Genomic DNA, 12,356 nt, shown 5'->3' with positions numbered 1-12,356 from the left:
AAAGTCTGAGCACAAAGGCCAAGCTCCCGTTGTGTCTTCCTGGGCCCACATTTGGGTAGTATTATTATTTTTTTTGACAGGCAGAGTGCACAGTGAGAGAGAGAGACAGAGAGAAAGGTCTTCCTTTGCCGTTGGTTCACCCCCCCTCAATGGCTGCTGCGGCCAGCGCACTGCACTGATCCGAAGCCAGGAGCCAGGTGCTTGCCCTGGTATCCCATGCGGGTGCAGGGCCCAAGGACTTGGGCCATCCTCCATGCACTCCCGGGCCACAGCAGAGAGCTGGACAGGAAGAGGAGCAACCGGGACAGAATCCTGCACCCCAACCAGGACTAGAACCCGGGATGCCAGCGCCACAGGCGGAAGATTAGCCTATTGAGCTGTGGTTCCAGCCCTGGGTAGTATTTTAAAGCCTCTCAGGTGAATCTACTTTGTACTTAGAGTTGGAAAACACTAGTCTAAGGAGAAGCCTCCATGAAGTTCAGAATAGTGTAAATGGAGTGCGGGGGACAGGCAAGAAATGTGCAGAGTAGAGCAAAGTTGATTGAAAATGATTCTAGAGACAAGGCCAGGACTAGGAAAGGTTTGTGAGTTGCCTCTGGAGGCAAAACATGTGAAGAGCGAATAACTCCTTAAATTTTGTATACTAGTTACATCACCTTAGAGTCATTTATGCCTAGAGGCATTCCTAGGGGTTTGTTGCAATGTGTTAACATTTTCTCTGGGATGTTAGTATATATTGGCCATGTCTGTTTTGAAACACAAAAACAAAAAGGAAAAGACTAAATTTCTACTCTGACATCATCCATCCATACACCCATCATGCATCCATCTATCCACTGTCTATCCATCCATCCATCCATCCACCCACCCACCTATCCAGCTATCTGTCCTTCAGTCACACAAGTGTTCATTCAAAAAACATATTGAGGGAATAGAAACAAAGATGGGTCTTTAAAGGCCCAAATTGTCAACTGCCTATTGGTGCATATGTGGGGAGTTTTGTCTCTGGTCTTAACTTAGGTTGGGGGAGACCAACGACAGACCTTGTCTGTATCTCTTCTGCTCTGGAACCAAGTCTGGAATATTTAAGTGGGTGAATGGAATTTTTTTCCCTCGGAGGTCTGGTAACGAAAGAGTAATGACTTCAGCACTTACTAGCTGTGGAATCATGACCATGTTTCTTAACCTCCCTCAAACTGTAGTTTCATAGTTTACAAAATGGAACATTAGGTGGTGGTGATGATTCAAGAAGAAAATAAGTATGTAAGGCCCAACTGATGGTTGATGTTCACAACAAAGCTGAGAAGTCTTGAACAGAATGGATAGAACATTTAAATTACCTTTAGGATTTTGTTTTTTTCACTTTTTTTAACCAACTGGAGAAAAATGTTGGATTTTTCCTCCTTACGTGGATACTTTCAGAACTAAAGGAACTCAAAACTTGAGATTTGGAAGATTTAAATTTCATCTAGTCCAGATTACCTTCTTTTAAAAGTAAAGAAGCAGGCCCAGAAAGGGACAGGGCCTTGGCTGAGGCTGTACAGCAAGTTGTTGACTCAGGGGGTTGGGACAAGTTCTGCATAAGTTCTCATTGCACACACAGAAGCAAAAGCACATCTGGTTTCTGCTGAACAGAAAATCAACAGTTTTAACAAATATGGTTCTGAAACTGCAAATGGCACAACATAATTTCATGTTTGTCAGGCACTGTGTACCAGCCCTACATACGTATATTGTCTCATTCAATCTTTACGAAGTTCATGAAGTAGGTATTACGATTATTTTCCACATTTTATAGATGTGAGGAATTGCACTTAAGGAGACTGACTTTCCCAGAGATTTATATGTGGGAAGTGGTGCTGCTGGACTTGAACCCTAGTCTTTGTGACTCCAAAGCTCACATTCTCTAGGTTTAACTTCACTGCTTCACTCATAGAAGCTGCCCCAAAATAACTTACAGATATTCCTGTTCCAGGGGTGGCAATGGACCACATATCTGGGCAAAGTGAGAGGGCTGGTAACATTTCTTATCTTGGGCACATCTTGGTGTTTATAGCAACAATATTTCATATGTTGCTTAAAATGTATTAGAAAGAACTTAGTATTTGGGGGAGACATTGGGAAATTCACCTACCCAACTTCTCTGCCTATTCAAGTGCTTGAAATTCTGCTATTAGTAGTTCATTTCTTTGGTTTATTTGTGGATCTCATCTTGAATGGCTAGGAGTAGAGATGAAGGCACAGTAAGTCCTATTAGCTCAGCATGAATGAGTTTATTCTTTCCTCTTCCACCTGTTGAACTCTGACTCATTTTTTAAGGCCCAGAACAAATGTCAATAAATACAGGAATTTACAACATATTCTGAGTCATCACTCTGTGTGGTGGGTTAGAGATACAAGAACTAAGGAAGCACAGGTCTTGCCTAGATTGCTCACTGCCTAGTGGGAGATTGGCTGAGAAAATAAACAATTACAATGCAAGGTGGAAAGCAAGAAAGCTCCTTTCATAGATGTCACTTGGCTCTGTAGTCCTTGTGGCTAACATGGGACTTGGCACATGGTAGGTGCCCAGTAATTGACACTTGAAGGAAAGAATAGGTGGAAATATGACATGGTCCAAAGATGAGAGGTAACAGGATTGATGTGAAGATCAGGAACTAGAGAAATGATATAGACATGTGAGGTGAGAGGGGCTGGTGGCAGTAGGTTCTTATAAAGCACACTGGACATACTTTCCACTTTGACAGAGATAGCCAAGGGATTTGAGACAGGAAAGAGGCCAAAGGGCAGCTCTTAAGATCCTGGGCAAAGGGACTGATCGTCTTCTCATTGCTCCAAGAAAGCTTGGGGCATAGTCCAAGGTCTAGCTGGAGGAACCCCATTAGACATTTTCTATCTTCTACATTTTAATTTTGCTGTCCATATTGATTGAGCTCCCAGTTTTATTGTGAATAATTCACTTTACATTATTTTTAAATCTCTCTTTAATCAGATCTCTCTTTTTTTGGAGTCATAGTGATTTATACTTGCCAAATAATGACTTCCTCAATTAAAAACACAGTGAAGAAGAAAGAGTTCACAGTTTTCCATGATAATGGGAGCAGTGTAGGGGATAGAACAGACACAGGGAAGGGTCTCTGTCTATTTTCTCTCATTGGGGCCCTGATCTGACAATACTCTCATATTTTGGCTTGATCACTTTCTAGTATACCATGTGATTTACTTATGTATCATATATATTATTTACTGTTTATCTTGCCCTCCCACTCTAGAATATAAGCTTCATGAAGTCTGGAATCTTTATTCTTTTTACTATTTGTATCTACAGAATTTATAATGAGGTATGGAATATACAGCAGATGCTCAATGAATACTGGATGAGTCAATAAATGAATAAAAATGTCAATGCAGGTTAATACAACAACAAGCTTCAGAAGCCACCCTAGTTAAAAGGTGGAGGGAACTTACAAAATGACTTCTTGAGATCTGTTGGAACTAATACGGCCTTGAGCCATTTGGTGGTGGTGGTGGCAGAGTCATGGTGATGGTGATAGTGGTAGTGGTGATGGCAATGGTGATGCTGATGATGGTGGTGGTGGTGATGATAGTGATGATGGTGGAGGTGGTGGTGGCGACAATGATGATGATGATATCTATATTGCTAGTGATAAAGTGAGGATGACAGTGGTAGTAGTGATGGTGATGATGATGGTGGTGGTGATGGTGATAGTGATGATGGTGGTTGTGGTATTGGTGACAATGATGATGATGATTATGATGATGATGTTGATATTGGTAATGGTGAAGAGGGAACTCACTCCTTCTCACTGAGCTTCTGAGTTTATGGAGCGTTTTCACATTCCTTTGATGTTGATCTTCACAATATCCTTCAGAAATATTGCCACCCTTTTCAGATCCCAGTAGATTTCAAAGTGATGGCATAACTTGATAAAAATGACATAGCCACCAGAAATGGAACCAGGATTTCAACCCAAGTGTTACTGTGTCTGTAGCCTCATACTGTATGCCAGGCATCCTGCTTGGCGTCCCACATTCCTCTCTTCAGGGGATTTGGGAGTCACAGACTCAGATTCCCTGCCTTCAAGTGAGGCATCTACAGTAATATATTGGAGCCCATGACTCTCAAGTCACTAGGAATACGTGGTCATGTTTTTGTGATGCCCCTCCCCCTACATCCAATTATAAATGTCCTCTTCTCAGATTCCTGGCATTTCTTATGGGGTGGAAAGATAGGAACAGAAAGTCTTGCCTGGAAGTAGCTTTACCTATGGTTGCTGGTGAGTCTGTGTGTGTGAGGGTGTGAAAGCATTATAGTTATGGGCACTGCCAAGTAGTAACTTGGGTTCAGTGGTGCCATCACAGCACCACATCTCTTTAGAAGAGTGAATCATTTTCAGATAACCTGGGACCATATCTACCTTAGTAGTTAACTTCCCAAGAAATTTTTCTGAGATGGAAACAAAGCAAGTAGATCTAGGTTACCATACCACCTGTGTGTGGCCAGAAGTCTATTATGGACCATATATTATTATGGACCACACATTATTAATTTCTGTCTTCCCCATGAGGATTTGGGTCTAGTGAAACTGAAAGCTATTGAGTTTTATTTTCCCATTAATATCTCTCTATTTTCTCCTTGAACTGCAAAAGTCATCTTGACAAGAAGTACTTGGAACAGGATATATAGAAGGAACCTCAGAAGTGGGAGCTAGCAGGTTGCTGAGATCACCAAGATCCTTGATCTACCTATGCAGTCTTTCAAAGGTCTCATTTATGAGGACATGGTAGTGACCAGGTAGTCTTCCAGATGCTAAAGTCTGATGCATGTTGATGATCTTCTGGCCTTGAGGAGACTAAACAAAAGGAAGTGTTCTTGGAGGATAGAGGTATTGAGGGAAAGGATATCAAATGGAAGAAATGCAGAAGGTGAATATTCGGAATAGACATACATAGTTTTGAGTGTGGCGACCTTTCCAATTCTACTCCTCTCATTAAATATGACTTTTTTTGGGGAGAAACAGAAGCCTTTATTCTGAGAGTGATATGGGTGTAGCATCTCTCTAGGACCAGGCAAGCAGCATACAATCAAGATGTAAGAAAAGATCTTTCATTCATTTCCATTTGATTCCATTCTATAGGCCTATCCTGTGCAAACCAATGTTTGGGAGTTGACAATTCAGGTTGTTCAGATCCTGCCTTCCACCTGTCCTTACTCCTAACCCTTTCTGGTTCCTTCCTGACCTCTCTCAGCTACTCTTTAAAACATGCAGGTTTTTCAGCTTTCAACTCACCTATATTAGTTGCATTAGGTTGAGTATTGATGCAATGACAAGTAACTCCAAAATATCATTGGCTTAAAAACAACACAAATCTATTTACATTCATACTACATGTCTAAGGCAGATCACTGGAGGGTTCTAATGATCCTAGTCATGCAGGAGCCCAGGTTGATAAAGTATCAACCAAGTGAATGACATCATCATCTTAACACCATAACAGAGGGGAAAGCATGAGGATTTGCATGCCAAGGTTGAAGTACTTCCATCTAGAAATGACACATACCACTTCTGCTCTTATTTACTTGGCTAAAGAAAGTCACATAACCATGCCTAACTTCATGGGGTTCAAGACGTGCAATCTTCACTTGTGTTTGGAAGAAGAATAAACCAGACTATTGGTGAACACTACAAATGCATGCTTCACCCTCCATAATCCACCTCTCCACTTCCGTTCTCCCATTGTCCCCTCCCTGATCTTCCCTCTGAACCCCATCCCTTGATCCCTTGCCATTCTAATGTTATCTCCTTCCATTCCTGCCTTTATCTGTTCCTCTCCCAGCTCCTGATGGTCACACTTCCATCAGTTGGCTGCCGTGGATAAATGTGATTGAACACAACATTCAGCTCTAACTCCACAAGTTCCCCTTGCCCCTAATTGAGCTTAATGATTTATGTCTTGTAATGGACACAAATGGGCAAGAATTCCTGGATCTCATTAATAATTTTAAGCATGCCAGAAGTAGGATTTTAAATCCTAAGCAAAAATTAAATGACCATAAAATCTTTGTTCACTTCCCAGGAGACAATCCCATTTCAACTTGACAACTTAATTAAAAGCTGGGTAAATTGGACACAACACTTTTAATAAACAGGCCTTGGCAGGCCTGGGGAAGAGATAGAGAGGAGGTAAGAGAAAGAGAAAATGAAGCTCACAGTGTAACAAAAGGAAATTAAGCTATGGAAAGTCCCTCTCCTGTTGAATGACCTTTCTGGCAGCTTCTGATATCTTTAAATGACATGAATGGCCTGGAAGATTCTGGGAGAATTGATTCTCTTTTCTGACTCCAATTTCCTCCAGGGTACATTATTCCACCAGGCAAGCAAGATGTTGCCTAGGCATGCTCTTGCAAGATCTTTGCAGAATTCCTTTTGGGTCCATGTTTGACTCCTTCTGGACCAGGCTCTTGCAAGTGCCAAGCCCACAGGGAAAGCTGCTGGCGAGCTGGAGCTCAGGGTTTAGACCCAAGGTGCCACAGTGCCTGGTGGGCTCCATTTATAGACTCAACTATTAGCCTTAATCTTTTCTGCATTTAGTGGTCTTTCCTCGCCATGGATATGCTCTTGGATCATGATTTTATATGGTCAAAGTATTTCCATCTCTACTAAGATTGAATTTCTTCCCTGGCTCTTCTCTTCTGCTGCTTCTCATTGTATATAAATGGAGGTCCAGCTTGGAGCCTGGTTGAGGGCTGTATGGTCAATGACCATGCAGGGCTCACTCAGAGCTCATGAGTGGCTCAGGCAGAGCAACTCTGCCAAGTGATAACTATGAAAAGTTAACTGGCTATCATTTTTGGCATCCTTAGCAGAACACAGGTGTCCCATCATTTAAATATATGGACAGTGAAGACTTGGAATAGGAGGAAGGTAGGCACATAACTTCCTACCTCTGCTCCCCATGACTCTTCCCCTAAATCAGAAGGAATCATTCTCCCATTTACATTGAGAAAAGTTCCATCTCTGTCCCATCAATTGTCTAGGTGGGCTGAGCTTATCTCTGCATTCAAAGTACTTTACTTACATGTAGACGCCACATGCCTCTTTAGTTAAAGTTACAGCGACTTATATCTCTTGCACAGCAGAAATTGCTTGAAACATAACATTAATATATATATATATATACACATATATATTTGACAGGCAGAGTGGACAGTGAGAGAGACAGAGAGAAAGGTCTTCCTTTTGCCGTTGGTTCACCCTCCAATGGCTGCTGCAGCCGGCGCACTGTGGCCAGCGCACTGTGCTGATCAGATGGCAGGAGCCAGGTACTTATCCTGGTCTCCCATGGGGTGCAGGGCCCAAGCACTTGGGCCATCCTCCACTGCCTTCCCGGGCCACAGCAGAGAGCTGGCCTGGAAGAGGGGCAACCGGGACAGAATCTGGAGCCCCAACCAGGACTAGAACCCAGTGTGCCGGCGCTGCAAGGCGGAGGATTAGCTTAGTGAGCCGCGGCGCCAGTACATTAATATATTTTTAAAAGTATCTTTTTCTTGAGTGAAAAGCTTTAGCTCACAGAACTGACCACAAGCACCTGAGTAAGTGAAAATGATTTCTCAGGCAGGTGTGGGATTTGCTGACCTTTGAGCAAAGAATTTGTGTTGAAGAAAACAACCTTCCGCATCACTTGCCATCTCCTCTTCACTTCCATTAAAGAGTCTTGGGACTCTAAAGCGAGTGGAACGCTTGACAATCACCTGTGTGAACAGGTCAGGTGGAGGAGCCACACTGCAGAGAGAGGAAGACACTTGCCTGAGCCCCACTGTAGGGCTGCAGCTGGGCCATGAGGAGGATAGCATTCTCTGTCAGCAAGTAGCCATGATTTACAGACTCGCAGATGTATCATTGGCTTTGGCTGTTTCTAGCTTGATGTAAAACTAATGTTCTTGTCCAGTCACCTGCTAAGTGAAGACCCATTACATCCTTTTATGCTGACTTCCATAAAAATAGAGAAATGTTCTTGCTTAAAAGACCTCAGGTTGCTAAGTTTGGGGAAAGACAGATTTACATGAAAGTGTGAAAGACTAAGGGTGAGGATGGGCACGTAGCCTAGTTGATAAGGTGTCTGTGTCCCACATCAGAGTGCTTGCATTTGATTCCTCGCTCCAACTCCTGATTCCAGCTTCCTGATATTGCTGACCCTTGGAGGCAGTGTTGATAACTCAAGTTCTTGATATCCACATGGGAGAACTGGATTGAGTTCCTGGCTTTGGCACAGTCCTGGACCCCAACAGTTGAGGGCATTTGGGCAATAAACTTGTGGATGGGAGTACTTTCTATCTCTCTGCCTCTCTCTCAAAAAAAAAAAAAAAAGCGAAAGACTTAATAGTTATTGGTTGCCTGAGCTTGGTAGTGGAGATTAAATTTTATTGCAAATAAATGGACATGAGATTTCTTTGGGAGGTAGTGGAAAGGTTATAAAAACTAGATAGTGCCGATGATTACACAACTCTGTAATTGTACAAAAATTACTGAGCTGTATACCTAAAATAAATAAACTTTGTCATATGTAACTAATATCTTAATAAATCTGTCTAAAAATAAGTGAAGATAGAAAGAAAAAACTGAGAGTGAAGCCTCAGACAACACTTCCAAGACAAAAGCATGGGAAGAGGACAGATCCTGGGCCTCCACACCACTGTGTGCTCAGCCTTTGAAGGCTGTCTGCCTCCAGCTGTGGGACAGACATTGGAAGCAAACGGCTTGATTTCTGATCAATGGCACACCAGATCCTTGCCTGAGAGCTCAGTCTTGACAGCTCATCAGTTCCTGTCAGATGCATGTTGAGTTGAGGGACAACACATGGGTCATGTTACTGCACTTCTTTTGGGAATGTGGAAGTCCTGTTAGGTCCCCAGACAGCCAAATGTTTGCGCTGCATTAGCCCAGATACCCATAGGAATGCTTCCACAGCTGTTGCAATAACACAGTTTCAGTTGTAACAAAGCTAATGAATGAAATGAGTGCATAAAGCTCTATAGGTACTTCCAATCATTAAATGATGATCCAATGTCCCTCCCATGAGATCTAATATAAAAAGAATCCCATAGAATTTAGTACCAGGGCCAGCACTGTGGTGTAGCAGGTAAAGCAGCTGCCTGTAGCACTGGAATCCTATATTGGCACTAGTTCAGTTCCTGGTTGCTCCACTTCCAATGCAGCTCCCTGCTACTGTGCCTGGGCAAGCAGTGGAGGTAGGCCTTGGCCCAAGTCTGTGGGCCCCTGTCCCTGCACTCACATTGGAGACCTGGAGGAGGCTCTTGGCTCCTGGCTTTGGACCAGCCCAGCTCTACCCATTGGAGCCTTTTGTGGAGTGAATCAGCAGATCAGCAGATCTGTCTGTCTCCCCCTCTTCTCTCTCTCTCTCTCTCTCTCTCTCTCTCTCTCTCTCTCTCTAACTCTGCCTTTCAAATAAATGAAATGAAATGAAATGAAATGAAATGAAATGAAATGAAATGAAATGAAGAATTTAGTATCAAGGAGAAAGTTGTCTATCCTGAACATTCCAGTGACTTATTTAATAGGTAGTGGGAACCACTGAGCCCACTGTGGTTTCTTCTTTTTTCTACTCTTTGCCTTGATTTCTGGAAGACTCTGCAACAAAGTTAGAGCACAATGACAGGTATGGGCTTGTCCCTGAGACAACTGTTTGCCTGCTCTCTGGTCAGTTTCAAATTCATGCAGTCACCAAATGTTTCTCAAGAACAAAGTATCCCTGAAGTGGGAACCATGGATAAGATGTGGTCTTTGTCCCCACAGAGGCAGACATGAAGCGAATTATAAATGAAAGCCCATGGCAGGAGCCTTCTTCAGATGCTAGAGAATTACAAGAAGGAGAAGACAGCAGGAGCACCCAAAGGGGAGACAGCTCTCTGGAGTAGGGGATTGACTACATTTTACTATTTTCTATATTCTTGATGCCCTGGTATTTGTAGCCTTACTGGCCAAGGACAGATTGCACCTCCCAGGGCTAGCATCTTAGAGACAGCAAAGAACCCACAAGCGAGCCTCTCTTATGTCAACCAACCAGTGCTTCTCTTATGTCAACCAACCAGTGCAGAGCTCACATTCAGAACGACCTCCTTTATCTGGCTCTTCTACTCCATTGCTTTGCTCTAATGACCAAGGGCAAGGGATGAGATGGCTAGAAACCGCTCCCCACCACCACCAACACATGCACGGTCTAGAGCCTACAGAAATTATTTATATCTGCCAGTCCTAAGCTGTTTCCCTTGATCTGCCTTGCCTTTTCCACAGAAAACACAGTAAAGGCTCCAGGCCATGCCTTCCCTTCATGCCTTTCTGGCCTCCTGACTCAAATTGGTGCCTCCTCTTGTGGTCCTGCATGCTAGGATGTGCCCTTATCTCTTGAAAATGTAAGTGGTAACATCTTCATCCAATGGCATTAACTTCTCTGTGTCATCACTCAGTCAATGCCATAAATTATAACCCACAGGTATAATGGATATAGGTAAAGTTTGGTGGGAGGTTGTGAATTTTCCAGGTGGAAGGGCACTCTGGAAGTTGAACTATGTTACGCACAGGTCCACACACTTGAAAGGGGAACATTAAGGTGCTGTGTCTGAGGCATACATTCAACTCTTTAAAGGCAGTCTGTTAAAATCCTTTGTGTAGTGGAGATTAGGCATAAATGATAATGGTGTCTGGGCCAACCATTCATACATAAGACTGGATTTTCTTCAGGATTCTGCCTGCTCTTTATTTCGTTCTACCAAACACAGAACACAGTACTGTGATGAATTTGAATCCATGCACTGTCTCTTATCAACTGTATGATGTTACACAAATTCTTAAACTTTCTGTGTTTCAGTTTCCTCACCAATAAGATGAGACCACCAGCAGCTTTTCTGTTGTGAGAGACAACAGACAACTATTTGTAAAGTACTCAGACCAGTGGCCAGCACAAAGGAAGGGCTATGCATGAATTTGCTAAGTTATTTATGGATCCTGTTATGTGAAGAGTACCAGGTCATGACTATGGAATATACAAAGATGTGGATAGTATGTCCTTATCTTTAAAAAAATTTATGAATAGAATGAGGACCTAGAGAATGCTGACTGAGGGACTGTTCTGTGGAACTGTATTTGTCTGAGATATTGAAAATGATAACAATGGTTAACAGGGGGTCCAGTGGATTAAGCTGCTATTTGGGATACTCACGTCCCCTATCAGAGTGCCTGGTGTTGAATCTTGGATCTATTTCCAAACCAGCTTCCTGCTAATGCACCTGGGAAGCAGTGGATGATGGCCAAATACTTGGGTTCTTGCTACCCAAATGGGAGACCCAGAGGGGGTTTCAGACTCCTGGATTTGGCCTAGCCCAGCCCCAGCTATTGTGGGCATTTTGAGAGTGAACCAGATATGAAAGATCTCTCCCTCCCTTCCTTCCTCCCTCCCTCCCTTCCTCTCTCTCTCTCTCTCTCTCCTTCTGACACCCTGCTTTTCAAATATATATTAACCAATCACCAATCTATAAATAAAGCTTTTTAAAAATGTGCTAATAGACAAATATTTTGATTTTATGCCCTCTCAGCTTGAAAATAGAAAATAAACACTGAAAGGTTGTACAAAGAATGTTGAGTTTTGAGTTAGAAAGACCTGGGATTTACGTCTCGGCCAGCTGGCCTCCCAGCTCTGCCATTTCAGAGGCACATCATCCAGTGAGTCAATCTCGCTGAGTCTTAACTTTCTCACTTGTGTAATATAGATAACAATGCCCACTTTAGCAGTGGGAGCAAAAGAGGTAATAAGGCAGCAGCTGACATTTATTGAGCACTGGCTACATGCTGAGCTGTGGATGAAGAGCTCTATGAGGAAATCAGCTTAGAGAAAGGTCAGCATCTCAGTGTTCAAGGTTGCTCAAAATGTGTCTGAGCTGGGACTTGAACCCAGACACTGTGATTCCAGAGGCTGTTCTAATAACTGGCATTTAATACCAACACTGTTAAAGCTGTGCTGGAGCCAGCAGGGACTCAACAATGACAACACTTGTTATTAACGGCATAGTACCTTTGATCCATTTGGCTAATGATCCTTGGTCACTTAAGACTCCCTCTGAGTGTTATATATTCTTCCCATCCCTGGAAGAATATATAACATTGGAACCATACTGCCAATACTCCCATGATGCATCACTTCTGGGCAAGCATGCTCCTAAGATTCTCAACTTTATATTTTCTTTCAGTGATGGGGGAAAAAAGAAAAAAGTCCAAACAGATCCTAGGCGCATTAATCAAAAATTAATCCAATAAGGTTAG

General features: G+C 42.9%; 1 protein-coding gene across 1 annotated transcript in view; it reads right to left on the bottom strand.

Annotated features, from left to right (window-relative positions):
* Window positions 1-12,356, bottom strand: part of ASIC2 (acid sensing ion channel subunit 2) — a 1,136,817-nt gene that overhangs the window by 410,243 nt on the left and 714,218 nt on the right. The window lies entirely within an intron of this gene.

Source organism: Oryctolagus cuniculus, chromosome 17, assembly GCF_051225735.1.
Source record: "Oryctolagus cuniculus isolate XC-2025 breed Fujian yellow rabbit chromosome 17, ASM5122573v1, whole genome shotgun sequence".
NCBI lineage: Eukaryota > Metazoa > Chordata > Mammalia > Lagomorpha > Leporidae > Oryctolagus > Oryctolagus cuniculus.
Note: the sequence above shows the minus strand (reverse complement) of the source record. Positions and strands in the feature narration are given on the sequence as shown.